This window comes from Coffea arabica, chromosome 2e (assembly GCF_036785885.1).
Source record: "Coffea arabica cultivar ET-39 chromosome 2e, Coffea Arabica ET-39 HiFi, whole genome shotgun sequence".
Lineage (NCBI taxonomy): Eukaryota > Viridiplantae > Streptophyta > Magnoliopsida > Gentianales > Rubiaceae > Coffea > Coffea arabica.
Genome location: NC_092313.1, coordinates 47,124,824 through 47,137,904, shown reverse-complemented (window position 1 = coordinate 47,137,904; position 13,081 = coordinate 47,124,824). Strand labels below are relative to the sequence as shown.

General features: G+C 39.0%; 1 long non-coding RNA gene across 1 annotated transcript; it reads right to left on the bottom strand.

Moving 5' to 3' along the window:
• Nucleotides 1–11,687: 11,687 nt before the first annotated feature.
• On the bottom strand, nucleotides 11,688–12,764 carry LOC140037297 (uncharacterized). The gene is made up of 2 exons (XR_011841220.1): nucleotides 12,691–12,764; nucleotides 11,688–11,896 (listed from the first exon to the last, which is right to left on the bottom strand). It is a non-coding gene; the product is annotated as an uncharacterized lncRNA (long non-coding RNA).
• Between the last annotated feature and the right edge of the window lie 317 nt (nucleotides 12,765–13,081).

Sequence of the window (13,081 nt, the reverse complement as noted above, 5' to 3'; positions counted from 1 at the left end):
CATTACACCCCTTTTGCGCATCCATTAGCACTCATAACTTTCTTTAACTACCAATCACTCCATCGATCCCAATTCTCAGCAAAAACCCTAGCCACTCAAAATTCACTCTTTTTGGAAGATTCAAACTTACATTCTAGTCTCATCTGCAATCTTAGTCCATCTCATTCACACATTCATCACTTTTTGCAATAAAATTATCCTGCATTTTATCATGGTAAGAGTGAGAGGAGGCTCTGCTGGTACCGGACGCACTACCAGGCTAAGAGATGAAGACATTGAAATTGTCGAGTTTTTCACCAGGAAATCATCAAGAAAAAGAATTGAAACACGAGGTGGAAAAAAGAAACATTCCGTCAGAGAGAAACAAACTGATCAGACTGAAGAACAGCCAACTGTATTGCCCGATATCAGTGATGATGAACAACCAACTGCTGAGCCTTCCACCAGGAAATCACCTAGACAAGGACTGAGACTCGCGGTGGAAAGAGGAAACCTCCTACTAGAGGGCAATCTGCTGCTCAAACTGAGGAAGAGCCAACCCCATTGCCCAAGTTTATCGATGATGATGCCAGAGAAAGGTTTGAATGAATTTCACAGAAGGGTTTCATCACTCAAAGGACCATTCTCCCCTCTGAATTCCGTAAGCTTGACCTTGAATCAGTTTTTAAACTCTTTGAATTCCAAAAATGGTCTCACATTCTGTCCTTACCCAACACTTATTATCCTGATATGCTTCATCAGTTCTTTGCTAACTTTAGCAAGGATAGTTCACACACTGATCTGATTTCTCGTGTCAATTCAGTTGATATTGCATTCAATCCTGACATTGTTAATGCTATTTTAAAGACCAAAATTGAATATGATTTTAAAGAAAAAATTGTAAACTTTTTCTCTTATGCAGAGTTTCCGACTGCTTATCACCATTTTCACATTACAAAACTGATGACTTACTTTCAAACTCACTTTAACACTCCTGCTGAGGCAAGATTGGAGGATCTCAATCCTCAAAATTTGATCATCTTTTCAATAATTTCAAATCTGTTGGTTCCTACTGATGGTCATAGGACTGATGCCAACAAAATAGAGCTTTACCTTTTTTATTGCTTTCTTGAAAAAGTTTGAATTGATTTCAGCTTTGTTATGTACAAGTTTTTGCTCAAAATCAGCACTGATAGTCGTAGAAAACTCTCCTATGCAAAGTTTTTAACTCCAATCTTTGCTCACTTCAAAATACCTTTTACTAGAGTGTCTCCAAAAGAGACTGCATCCACCATCTTTTCCAAAACTTATTTTGAAAGAAAAAAATCTGAAATTCTTTGATGGTCATTGGTGCTACAAGGAGTCTATTTTGGAGTTTAGGACAAAGAGTCGTCATGAAACTCCTGTCACCCCCAAACCTCCCAGAGACCAGTTTCAATATGTTTCACCCTTCACCATCCATCCTAGAAAATCATCCACTCAGCCTTCCTCATCCAACCATAAAGTCATCTCCTTACTTGAGGAGCTCAAACAATACATTCTCTTTCTTGAAAATGGTCAGATGATGACCATGTCACCTGAGCAGCAAGCCACTTTTATTGACAAAAGAAACCTGCTTGTGCCCCTATCCCTCAAAAAGATGAAATGTGCATTAAAAAGAGTCTCGGACTGACTCAACTCCTGTTTCACAAGATAAAGGGCCATAACCTGAGTCCACTCCTGAAATCCATGTCTCAAGTTTTCAGCCACAAGATACGGGCAAGGCTCCAGTAACTGATGCTAGTGATGATGACGATGAGAAAACTAAAGATGAAGTGGATCCTACTGAATTTCGCCTTACAAGAAGAAAGCCTGGATCGTCCAAGATCACCATTTAGGCAATCTTAGGCACTTGTACTTCATTTTAGGATGACATTTCATATTAGGCATTTGCATCTTTTGTAATTCTCTCTTTTGATGGTTCAAGTACTCTTTACTATGGATATTGGTTAACTTTAATGGTTTCTGGTTAATTTGCTAATTTATCTTCGATAATATTTCTCTGTTTGGAACTTCCTCTGATTTCTGATATTAATTTTCTGTGCCTGTGTTTGGATTGCATTTCTGGTATGCTTTGGTATATTGGATTGGATATTAGTGGTATACTGAATTGGATTGGATATTGGATTGGATATCTGATGTTGATTGTATAACTGCACTGCTGATATTGGATTGCTGACACTGGTTGTTAAAATCTTTTAATGATGACAAAAAGGGGGATAAATGGAAATTGATGTTGAGATGTTATGTTTTGATGTTAGGAAGTGTAAATTGGCCAATGTGTCTGTAAATTTGGTAAATGTGTAAGGGGGAGTTATTCTGACCTTAAAAATCTTAGCACTTAAAAACCTTTTTTGATACATTGAATGAGGAGGAGATTTGGCTCAATTATTCTTTCCTCCATCCATTATTTTGTCACCATCAAAAAGGGAGAGATTGTTAATATTAGTCGCTAACTTTTGATGTTTACAAAACAAATAGATGATACTAATATCTCTTCAAGATAAAATTTCAAATCAAGTGCAAATCAGATTCAAAAATCAAGTGCAATTGAAAGAATCAAAGGTTGCTGAAAGCTGTCGGACGCTGGTGAAGACGGGACCGGACGTCCGATAATCATTGCACAACTTCGGATGCATAAAGAACTCCACCACCGGACGTCCGAAGGAATTAAAACATTCCCTCTAACTCACTAACCTCGTTCGGACGCTAAGCATCAGAGCATCGGCCGTCCGATAAAGTATGCGAAACTTCGGACGCAAAAGCATGGTAGGTGCCGAACGTCCGAAAGACTTGAAGAAAACTTCTCAAAATGATCATCTGCTTTCGGACGCAAGTATCAGAGACACTGAACATCCGATAGAATTAGAGAAGTTCCCTCAAACTCACTGCCTACTGTCAGACACGAATTTCAGATGGACCGGACGTCCGATACTCCCAAAGGCTAGTAGACTCTTCAGCTACTTTCTATCCATTGGAAGCATTAATGGGATACTTTTTGGTCTCATATAAACAGTACATGGTCAACTACTTTCAAAGAACTTTTGCACATTGAAAATACAAAAGATCTAGAGTAGTTTTATTGAGAAAATACTCTTCAAAGAAGATTTGTACTCTTGTTTGTGTGAATTTCGTGTAAGCTCTTCTTGTGTGAGAAAAATACTTCAATAGTGTAGTTTTGTGAAGGTTATCCGAGTGATAGTAAAACTTTCTAATTTGATCAAGTGTAGTTTGGGGTAAGGAGGAAGTGATCCTTCCTTTGTACACAAAGATTGGTTGTATTTTGTCAACTTGAAAAGGCTTGTTCTATAAAGTGATACTCAAACTCAAGAGGAGCTTGGAAGTAAATTGGTTTGCTATTTCTTCTCTAATACTTAGTGTCTTGTAATTCTAAATTGATTATCTCTTCTACTCCCGAGCAATCTTGCTTTCTTGATTAATTGTTCATTGTGTGGTCACCTAGAAAAGAGAATAAATTTCATATTGAGCAAAAAGTGTCTCATGACCTGATTAGTTTTTAAATAACCTAATTCACCCCTCACTTACGTTGTCTTCATCCTTACAAAATGTTCTGGGCCGCAGTAAAACTACTCCAAAGATCAGGGGCTTATTTGCAAAATCCGTTTCTGGTCTCTTAGGAAACAAGGCCATTGGGGCCAAATTTTGTTTAATTTCTGGGCCAAAAATCCCTTCAGACCAAACGAAAACCCGAAAAGAGGAACTCTAGACCACCAAAAAAAAAAATTTTAGCCCAAACACTTTTTCTTTGTTGGCCTAATCAGCAACATCCCTCAGATTCCAGTTTGAAAGGACTAACCGCCCAACCCGTGGCACCCAGGGGTGTAGCTCCTCATGCTGGCCGAGCGTGGTACGGTGTTTTGTGCTGCCATTGTGGTTAAGGAAATAAAGTTGCGCCTTCGCTAATAGCTATAGTTTTTGGTGCAATGGTAAGCGCTTGATCCTAACAAGTGGTATCAGAGCGAGGTCGCAGGTTCGAGTCTCCCTGGCTGTTGTTGGGGGAGGGATTGTTGGCCTAATCAGTAACATCCCTCATATCCCAACTCGAAGGGACTAACCGTCTAACCCGTGGCACCCAGGGGTGCAGCCCCTCATGCTGGCCGAGCGTGGTACGGTGCGTTGCGCTGCCATTGTAGTTAAAGAAATAAAGTTGCACCTTCACTAATAGCTATAGCTTTTGGTGCAATGGTAAGTACTTGATTTTTTTCTTTTCTTTCCTTTCTTTTCTTTCTTTTCTTTTCTTTCTTCTTCCTCCCCTTCGGTTTCTTCTTCTTGTTGCCTGGCCAGCTAAAGCTTCTTCAGCTAGCGACCATGGCAGTCGCCGCTGCCAGTCTCGAAAAATTACCAAAATACACCCTCTCACTCGATTTTTCACGTAGATTCTAGTTTTGGGCTTAACTTTTACAAAAAATGAACCAAAAGTGACGAAAATGGCAAAAGACAGCCCAGTTTTTATTTTTTTTCAAAACATCATATCCTTCACAAAAAATCATAAAAATTATACTATAACACTCCTTACAACTTCTACAATACAACTATGATTTTAATTTAACAAGAAAACAACATAAAAGGGGTAAAATAAAGCAAAATAGCCCCTAAAATTCATTTTTTCCATTGTAGCATTTTTTCAAACAGTTAACATGCATATACAAAAATCATTCTTCCTATCCTAATTTTGTTCATGACCTGTCCCAAAATTCAGCAACCCAACAACCATGGAAACCAGCAAAAGCAAAAGGAAATTAAACAATGAAGCATGGATTTAATGTGCTAAACAAAACTAAAAAATTATCTCAATGTATGTGGCAATCCCTTGGCTAAAGTTTTTTGATGCAAATTCCCAAGCTCCAATTATCCAACCGGTTGTTGCCTCCCTTTTTGTTGTGTGCGAGTGTGTTGGAAAAATATTGGGAGAGAGGAGGGCCGAGGGTAAGAATGTATTGGTGTGTGTTTGTGTAATGGAAGTGTGCTGGAAATTTTTTCTTTTCTTGAGGAAAGGAGGGCCGAGAGCTTAGTATATGGGAGCAAGAGTGGAGTCTTTGATTCTTTCTTTTTTGTCTGGCTTTTTGTCCAGTTGAGAGACAAGAGAGAGCCGAGAGAATCCAAAAAATTTGGTGGAGTTTTTGGTTCATCAAAATGATGAGTTTTCCACCAAATGAAAAGAAAGATGCATGGAACATTGAGTGCAAAAATGAATCAATAGTGTATTTGGTGAAAAGAGAAATAATTAGGGGAGGATTTTATCTTCTATTTTTTGTTTTTGTTTTTTTTGTTTTCTTTTTTTTTTATTTTTGTTTTCCTAAAATAAACCTGCAAAATGAGAAAAATACACATTAAAATGCAAGAAAATAAATAACTAATTAAATAAACAAATCCAAGAAAACATTAAAAATTGATAAAAATTTGGTATCTACAACTTGCCCCTCTTTGTCTAGAATTTTGAAAAAACTTAAGACAAAGACGTAGACACCAAATTGTGTACCTGTCTCTTCTAACTGCACCTGAGCTAAAAAAAATAACAAAGCTATAATTATTGAGCAAAATGATGCAATAACGTTGCAGAAAATGTATCCAAACTCATGTAAAGTTGCCTACGTATCCCATCATGAGAATCATGTCAAATGTAGTTCGAATACCAGTGAACCACAATGAAACGAGTGCATTGACTATCTGTGATCTTTGCAAAGTTGAAGAAGTCTGGTCTCTCAGAACTTCTAAACATGAAACACAAAATGATTAAGAAAGCATAATAGTTAATCAAAACAGTCAAGAAAAGTAACTGTCATAATTAGAAAAAAATGCGCGGAGAGGCGTGGTTACGCTCCAAGAATGGAGGCAGAAGGGGACGCGGCAGATGCTGAGACTCACCAACAGAAAATTAAATTTGATTGTCGAGAAGAAGGTAGGAGGGTGCGCAGCGGACGCTGAGACTCACCAACAGAAAATTAATTTTGATTGTCAAGAAGGGAGGTAGAAAGGTGCGCAGCGAACGTTGAGACTCACCAACAGAAAATTAATTTTGATTGCCAAGAAAGGGGTAGAAGGGTGCACGGCGAATTTTGAGACTCACTAACAGATTGGTGGGACGGTGGGATAAAACCCAAGTCCAATAAAATAAAACGGTCAGTGGGATAAAATTCGAACCTGCCGAGATTGGTGGAATATAACCCTAGCCCAACAAAATAAAACGGTCAGTGGGATAAAACCCGAATCCAACAAAATAAAACGGTCAGTGGGATAAAATCTGAGCCTACTGAGATTGGTGGGATACAACCCGAACCCAACAAAATAAAAATAAAACGGTCAGTGGGATAAAACCCGAGCCTGCCGAGATTGGTGTGATACAACCTGAACCCAACAAAATAAAACGGTTAGTGGGATAAAACTCGAGCCTACCGAGTTTGATGGGATACAACTCGAACCCAACAAAATAAAATGATCACTGGGTTAAAACCCAAACCTCCCAATAAAATAAAATTGTCAGTGGGATAAAACCCGAACCTGTCGAGATTGGTAGGATACAACCCGAGTCCAACAAAATAAAACGGTCAGTGGGATAAAATCCGAATCTGTCGAGTTTGGTGGGATACAACTCGAACCCGAACCTAACAAAATAAAATGGTTAGTGGGATAAAATTCAAACTTGCCGAAGTTGGTGGGATACAACCCAAACCCAACAAAATAAAACGGTCAGTGGAATAAAATTCGAGCCTACCGAGGTTGATGGGATACAACCCGAATCCAACAAAATAAAACAAATTTGAAATAACTTTTGAAATCGTATTTTTTCAAAATTTGCCCCGATATAGGGCTCCCTTTTTTTTTCAAAGCCGATTTGGAATGCATTGTCAAACTTGGAGCTCAGTCCTTTTGATATTTGCCCCAGTGTAAATCATGTTTAACAAATACCACATTTTTCATGTTTTCAAGAAGGCAGAAAGAGTGATCACATAATACCACCACCATGTGATCCCTTTGGCCTTGAGAACCATGTAAGCATGATCTTCTGATGTCAAAACTGCTCCTCAAGAGTTGTGCTGTAACTTGTGTTGAATCTTCTCAATTTTCTATAATCAGTCAGCCAGACTCCACTATGTATCACAAAACATCTGTTTCTAATGACCAGATTTGAATGAATGGCCCTTGAAAAAGAAAGATGTCACATTTGACCCTTTTTGATGTCGTCCATCTCATTGGCCGAATAATTAAGAAAATTTTTCCTTAAAAAAATACTGCAACAAAGGGAGGCCGGTAATGTTTTGCCTTTTGTAATGAGCTCCGATGGAGTGTGAAGGAAAGGTTAAATGTTGAAGATCCATCATGAAATAGGTTGAAAATGATCCTAAGATTGCAACCTTCCAAAACTTGCCCTAATGTGGGCCTAATAAGAACTAAAAATTTGCCCCAGTTTAACTCTAATTGGGTTTCTCTTTTCTTCTCTTCGTTTTTTCCTTCCTTTTTTTTTGCATGTCTCTTTTCTTGCTTTTTTTTCTCCTTTTATTTTCTCGCTCCTTTTTTTTTGAAAAGGAAGACCAAAAAATTGCCCTAGTGTGGGGCTTACGATCTTGAGAGGCTTGACCCCATCTCTTGCAGTAATTTTAGAAAAAAAATTTCATAATCAGATGAAAAATTTTTTGCACATGTTTGAGTTGATTGGTCGAGAGAAAATTTGCTCATCCATCTCCATGAGAAAAAGTGTAAGGATTCACAAAAATTTATTATTTTAAAATCCATTTCGAGCTTATTTAAATACATAATTGCCTATCTATTCCGAATATTATTTTCTAACCTCTTTAGACTTAAATACATGGATTTATAGTTTCGTTATATTTTTAAAGTGACTCGTTTCAAAATTTAATTTTTGAAAAATCGCTAATTGAAAATAGCGAATACGCGTTGGGAGTCAATAATCGATTCGAGAATACAATAAGTTTGAAAAATTAGAGATTTGCAGGATGGACTTAAAACAGGTAATTTTATGTTTAAATACTCAAGTGATAGTTAATAGTACCATCGTTATAAGAATTTCTCGAAAATTGCACTATATCGCGCTTAAATTGGAAATACGCGTTTTCACACGCGCGATTTAATTGAGGGACTTTAGACCCTTATTTTGGGATAATTAAAAGTGAATAGTATTTATATGAATATAAGTGCATTAGAGGTTTAGTGCACTAGTGAAATAAATTCGAAAGGAATCGAGCACAAAACGTGCGCGTACACGCGCAAAGAAGAGTTGATTTCGGGGCAATTGTGGACTACACATTTAAAGCTTCCTTTGGAAGCTACTTTTGGACAAACACTCCCCCACTTTTCTCTCTCTTTGGCCGACCATCAAGAGCAAGAAAACAGCCAAGAGTTCTTCAATTTTTCTTCTCCAATCCTTCACCAAATCTCCTCCAATTCCTTCCAAATTTCACACACACTTAGCTTAATACTTGGAGATCATTTTAAGCTGCAAAAAGAGGGAGATTTCCACGGTTTTCTTGAGCTAAGAGAGGACCAAAATTCTGCCTTGTTAACCAACACAAGTAAGTGACGATCAACCCTTAAATTCTTGGCCTATGGAAGTTGATTTACACTTATGAGTTTAGATATTCATGTGGGTGGCTTGTTAGTGTTGGAAAATTTTGAATGTGGGCTCTATGAACTCCCACTCTTGGATTGATGGCTGATGTGATGCTTGATGATAGATTTAATTGAACTCCGTTTCTCGTTCCACTTATTTTGTTGTAAACTTGGATTGCAGCTATAATAGAGTTCCGAATTTCAAAAGTTAGTTCCAATCAAGTGAATTTTGCCGAATTTTCAAAGTTGGCCAGAAACCAACTTAAATCTGCTTTATGAACTAAAACAGCGACTTTGAGCTCATTTTTGAACGTTTTCCATTTGGAATCTTAGAAAAGTGTATTCTAAGAACTTTTAGTACTTTGGAAGAGGTTTCCAACGGTACCAAGTTTTTCAATTTTTGACATGTGGAATGTAAGATATGATTTTTCAAATTATCATATCCAAACTGAAATTTTTCCGAATTTCAAGGAAATGGAATTTTTCAAGTATTCCTTATTCCTTCGATAGTACTGGAGCGTTTATGCTTGATTTCCAAGATGAAAACTAAATTTCTCTTGTACTTTGAACCCCATTTGGGAGCCTCGATTTAGGATAATTTAGGCTCGTTTCACGAGACTTTCTAAGATTGTACTATGGTACGATCTTCTTTAATAGTAGGGGTTGGTGAATGATAGTCTATTATTATTTACTCAGGCGCACACGAAGACCTTCAAGAGGATCTCACAGTGAACGCCTAAAGCTCCGAGGGACATTTCTTCCTCATTACTTATATTGGTGAGTGTCAAGTGTATGAATACTTGATACAAATTTAATTGTTATGATTGTTTGGAGATTTTGAAAATAGAGGCGAGTGTGTACTTTAACGCACTCGTTCTTATTTGAAATAAATGACTCATGATTCAAATGTACTAAATGAATTATGAATGACTTAATTGAATGAAATGAGATGATTGAATGATTGAATGAAATGAAATGGTATGCTATGGCTGCATACGTCGTTGGAGTGAATCTTCTCGACTCTCAAATGTAAATGGGGGACGCCCAAACTCATAGGCCGACCCTGGACTCGAGCCGGCATGGGTTTGGTTGGGAACCTTGGCGAGCCATGAGATAAATAAACTCGACCTAATGAAAGGTCTTGCTTGGCATACTCGTGGAGTATCGCCTTATAATTGTCTTGCGGGCCCGGGAGGTGAACGGTGGACGGAGGGAAGTAAGTGGTGAACTACGGAATGGAAATACCGACCCGGTTGACGGAGTGTCATCGCGGAAAGGTATACGAATGACATTGGCAAAGCAAGTGAAAATTAGCTCCTGAGAGCTCCGATATCCTTGAATTGTTTCTGTTTACTTTTCCGCTCGGATTGTTATTTATTGCAATATTATTGCTCTATTTGTTAAATTGGGATTGTTATTTGAACAATGTGCTTGCATGTGTGTTCTTTGCCTCACGAGCGTTTTGCTCACCCTGTAGATTTATTTTCCTTAACAGGATTTGGGCTTGGAGTGAGATTCGGAGGAATTTCTCTTTTGTGTACTCTTGCAATAGGGTTCCAACTCTTTTGTCTAGACTTTTAGAATATTGTATATTTTGGGCTGTATTATGGAAACCCGGTGTAAGGATTGGATGATTGTTATATTTCGTTAAATTTGAACGCTTCCGCACTAATTGTATTTATCTTTTCTGGTTGTTGACTTCTAGCACCGCTATAAGCTTGAATGGTGATTGCTTGAGTCCTGGTGACAGCTAGGCAGGCGTCCCGTGGATACCCTTTGATTCGCTTTAGGGAGAAGTGGGGGCATTACAGTTGGTATCAGAGCGCTAGGTTAGAGATCTATATGGGAGACATATTATATACTCTACCCTTAAGACCTGAGACCGGATAATTAAGTTATACCTTGAGAGGTACTTGAGGGAAGTTAGTGATTGGGTTAGGCATGCATAAACGACATCCGAACTAGGTAGTGATTAAATTTCTAACCTGAAAAGTGCTATTATTGTGCAGGGATGGAAAACAGAAATGGAGCTCCGGCAGCTAATGGGAATGGCCATGCGAATGGTCATGTAGTGCCTCCTAGGCCTATCTACTACCGAGCGCTAGGTGGAGGAGGTCGAGTACGCTATTTCCCATCTGACAGATATCCCCGATGTTCGTGTAGGTTGACATTTGCCTACCCGAACCACCTCGTGCTTGCTTTGGACGACGATCGTCATCAGTTAGTGGATCTTAACCAGAATTTACAGGCAGAGGTGGACGAGCTTAGACAGATGGTTAGCGTTCAGGAAGAGAGGATTGTGGAGCTCGAGGAGGTACTGGAGGGTGAGGTGGCCACATCTGCTGTGGTTCGTGAGGAGCTCCAGAGTACTAGGGCTCGACTCACTAGGTTGGGAGAGGAGGTCCGTAGTCGGGCTTCCGACATCTTGACTGATGCTTCTAGATTGGTGGATGAGGCAATGGAGGTAGTTCCGAGCCCTGATCAGGAGGAGGATCCTGAGAAGGAGGTTCCACCCGGTAGTCCTACTGTGGACTAGGTCTAGATTGATTGACCTTTCTTTTGACCCTTTTGACTAGTATAGTTAGAATTAGCAGGGGTGATGCTAAGTGTTGAGGCCATTGTATTTTGCATGACTGTGTGGCCTGCTTTTGAGGCACTTGCTTTTACTTTAGTTTTCTGTGACTAAAAATACTCTTGTGACACCTGTGTGCTATATTTTTATGACTACCCCATGACTTGCTAATTGTATAAAGTTGATATGCTAATGAATGTAAATTATTGTTATTTTCAATGTTTTCTTGATTGGTTCCTGCTTTCTATTTTGCATGGCATAATTAACTTATTTCTTGCACTAGGCACGCCTAGGTTATGGAAGAACTAAGACGTAGTCGAGATCGTGGGCGAGGGACTAGACAGGTCCAACCTCAAAGGGATGACCAGGGATCGGCAACTGGACCGACCCAAGGACAGGATGTGACGCCCCCACTTCTCCCAAGGGTATCAGCGGAACGCCTGCCTAGCTCTCGCCAGGACTCGAGACAAATCAATTCAAACTTAACAATATATCACAATTTATACCAGTCTAATAAGGAAAAATCGCTTCCATAAACGAATATCCAAGTCTTGTACCACGTGTTCAAAATACATCCGTTATCCAATTCTTACGTCAGGATCCAAAAGATACATCAATTCCCAAATATATACAATAGCCAAAATGTCTAGTCAATTACAATTGAAACCCTAATACAAAAGTACATCCAAAGGGTTCCAACGAGTTTTACTCCATCCATTCCTGTTAAGGAAAACAAATCTACGGGGTGAGCGAAACGCTCGTGAGGCCAAGAAAACACACATGCAAGCACGTTGTCCAAATAACAATCCCAATATTCAAGTAATTTACAATTCGAGCGAGAAAAATAAACAGAAACAATTCAAGGATATAGGAGCTCTCAGGAGCTATTTTCCTCTTGCTTCGCCACGGCTCGATCCGATACCCCCTCGTGATGACACTCCGTTATCCTGGTGGGTATTTTATCCGTAGAAACTTCACTTATTACTTCCTCCGACCAACATTCCACCCTCTCGGATCCGAAACCAAACACGCACGAAAAAGGCGATACTCGTCGAGTATGCCACACGAGATCTCAAGAGATCAAGTTTTGATTTTTGAACACGCACGGAAAGGGCGATACTCCACGAGTATGCCGAACAAGATCTCAAAAGATCAAGTTGTGTTTTGTTATTCTCTTGGTTTATCAAACTTCTCGACCAAGCCCATGCCGGCTCGAGTTGTAAGATTGGTTAAGAGAATTGGGCGTCCCCATAAGTCGAGGAGGTTCACTCCACCCGACAACAAGACACGCACGACATACACGACATGCATGGCAACACGACACGCACACGAAAACGGGTATATTTTAGTCGACGAGATTCACTCAATCGACTTTGAAAACCAAGTTAATACAAGTAAAGTTCAAGTAAAGGAGAGCGAGTGCGATAAAGTACACACTCGTCTCATCAAGTGATATTCACGTATATAAGCAGGTAAATCAAGTAAACACGACAAGTCAGGCACTTGACACTCACCAATTCAAAAGTAATTGAGCGAGAAAATCTTTAGTTGTCCCCTCCGGGATTCTTTTCAAGACTCGCTTGAGCACCTGAAGCAATTAACAAGTATTTTTCACTCACAATCACGTATTAATCAAGAAAGGAGTTACGCTTATTTGGACTAGTCAGTACCTCAAACCAAGAACCTTAGCCACTCAAAATAAAGGTTCAAAAGTGAGGTTTTATTAACACAAGAAAAACTGATTTCCTTCATGAAATCAAGTTTAAAGCGATCAATTATCATCAAGAAGGAGTAACAAGTTTTCAAATTTTCATTTTCTAAGAAATCAGCAAATTTCAGCTTTGCGCGTCAAATTTAGAAAAATCAGATCTTGCACTCAGTAGGTCCAAAATTATAAAACTTGGT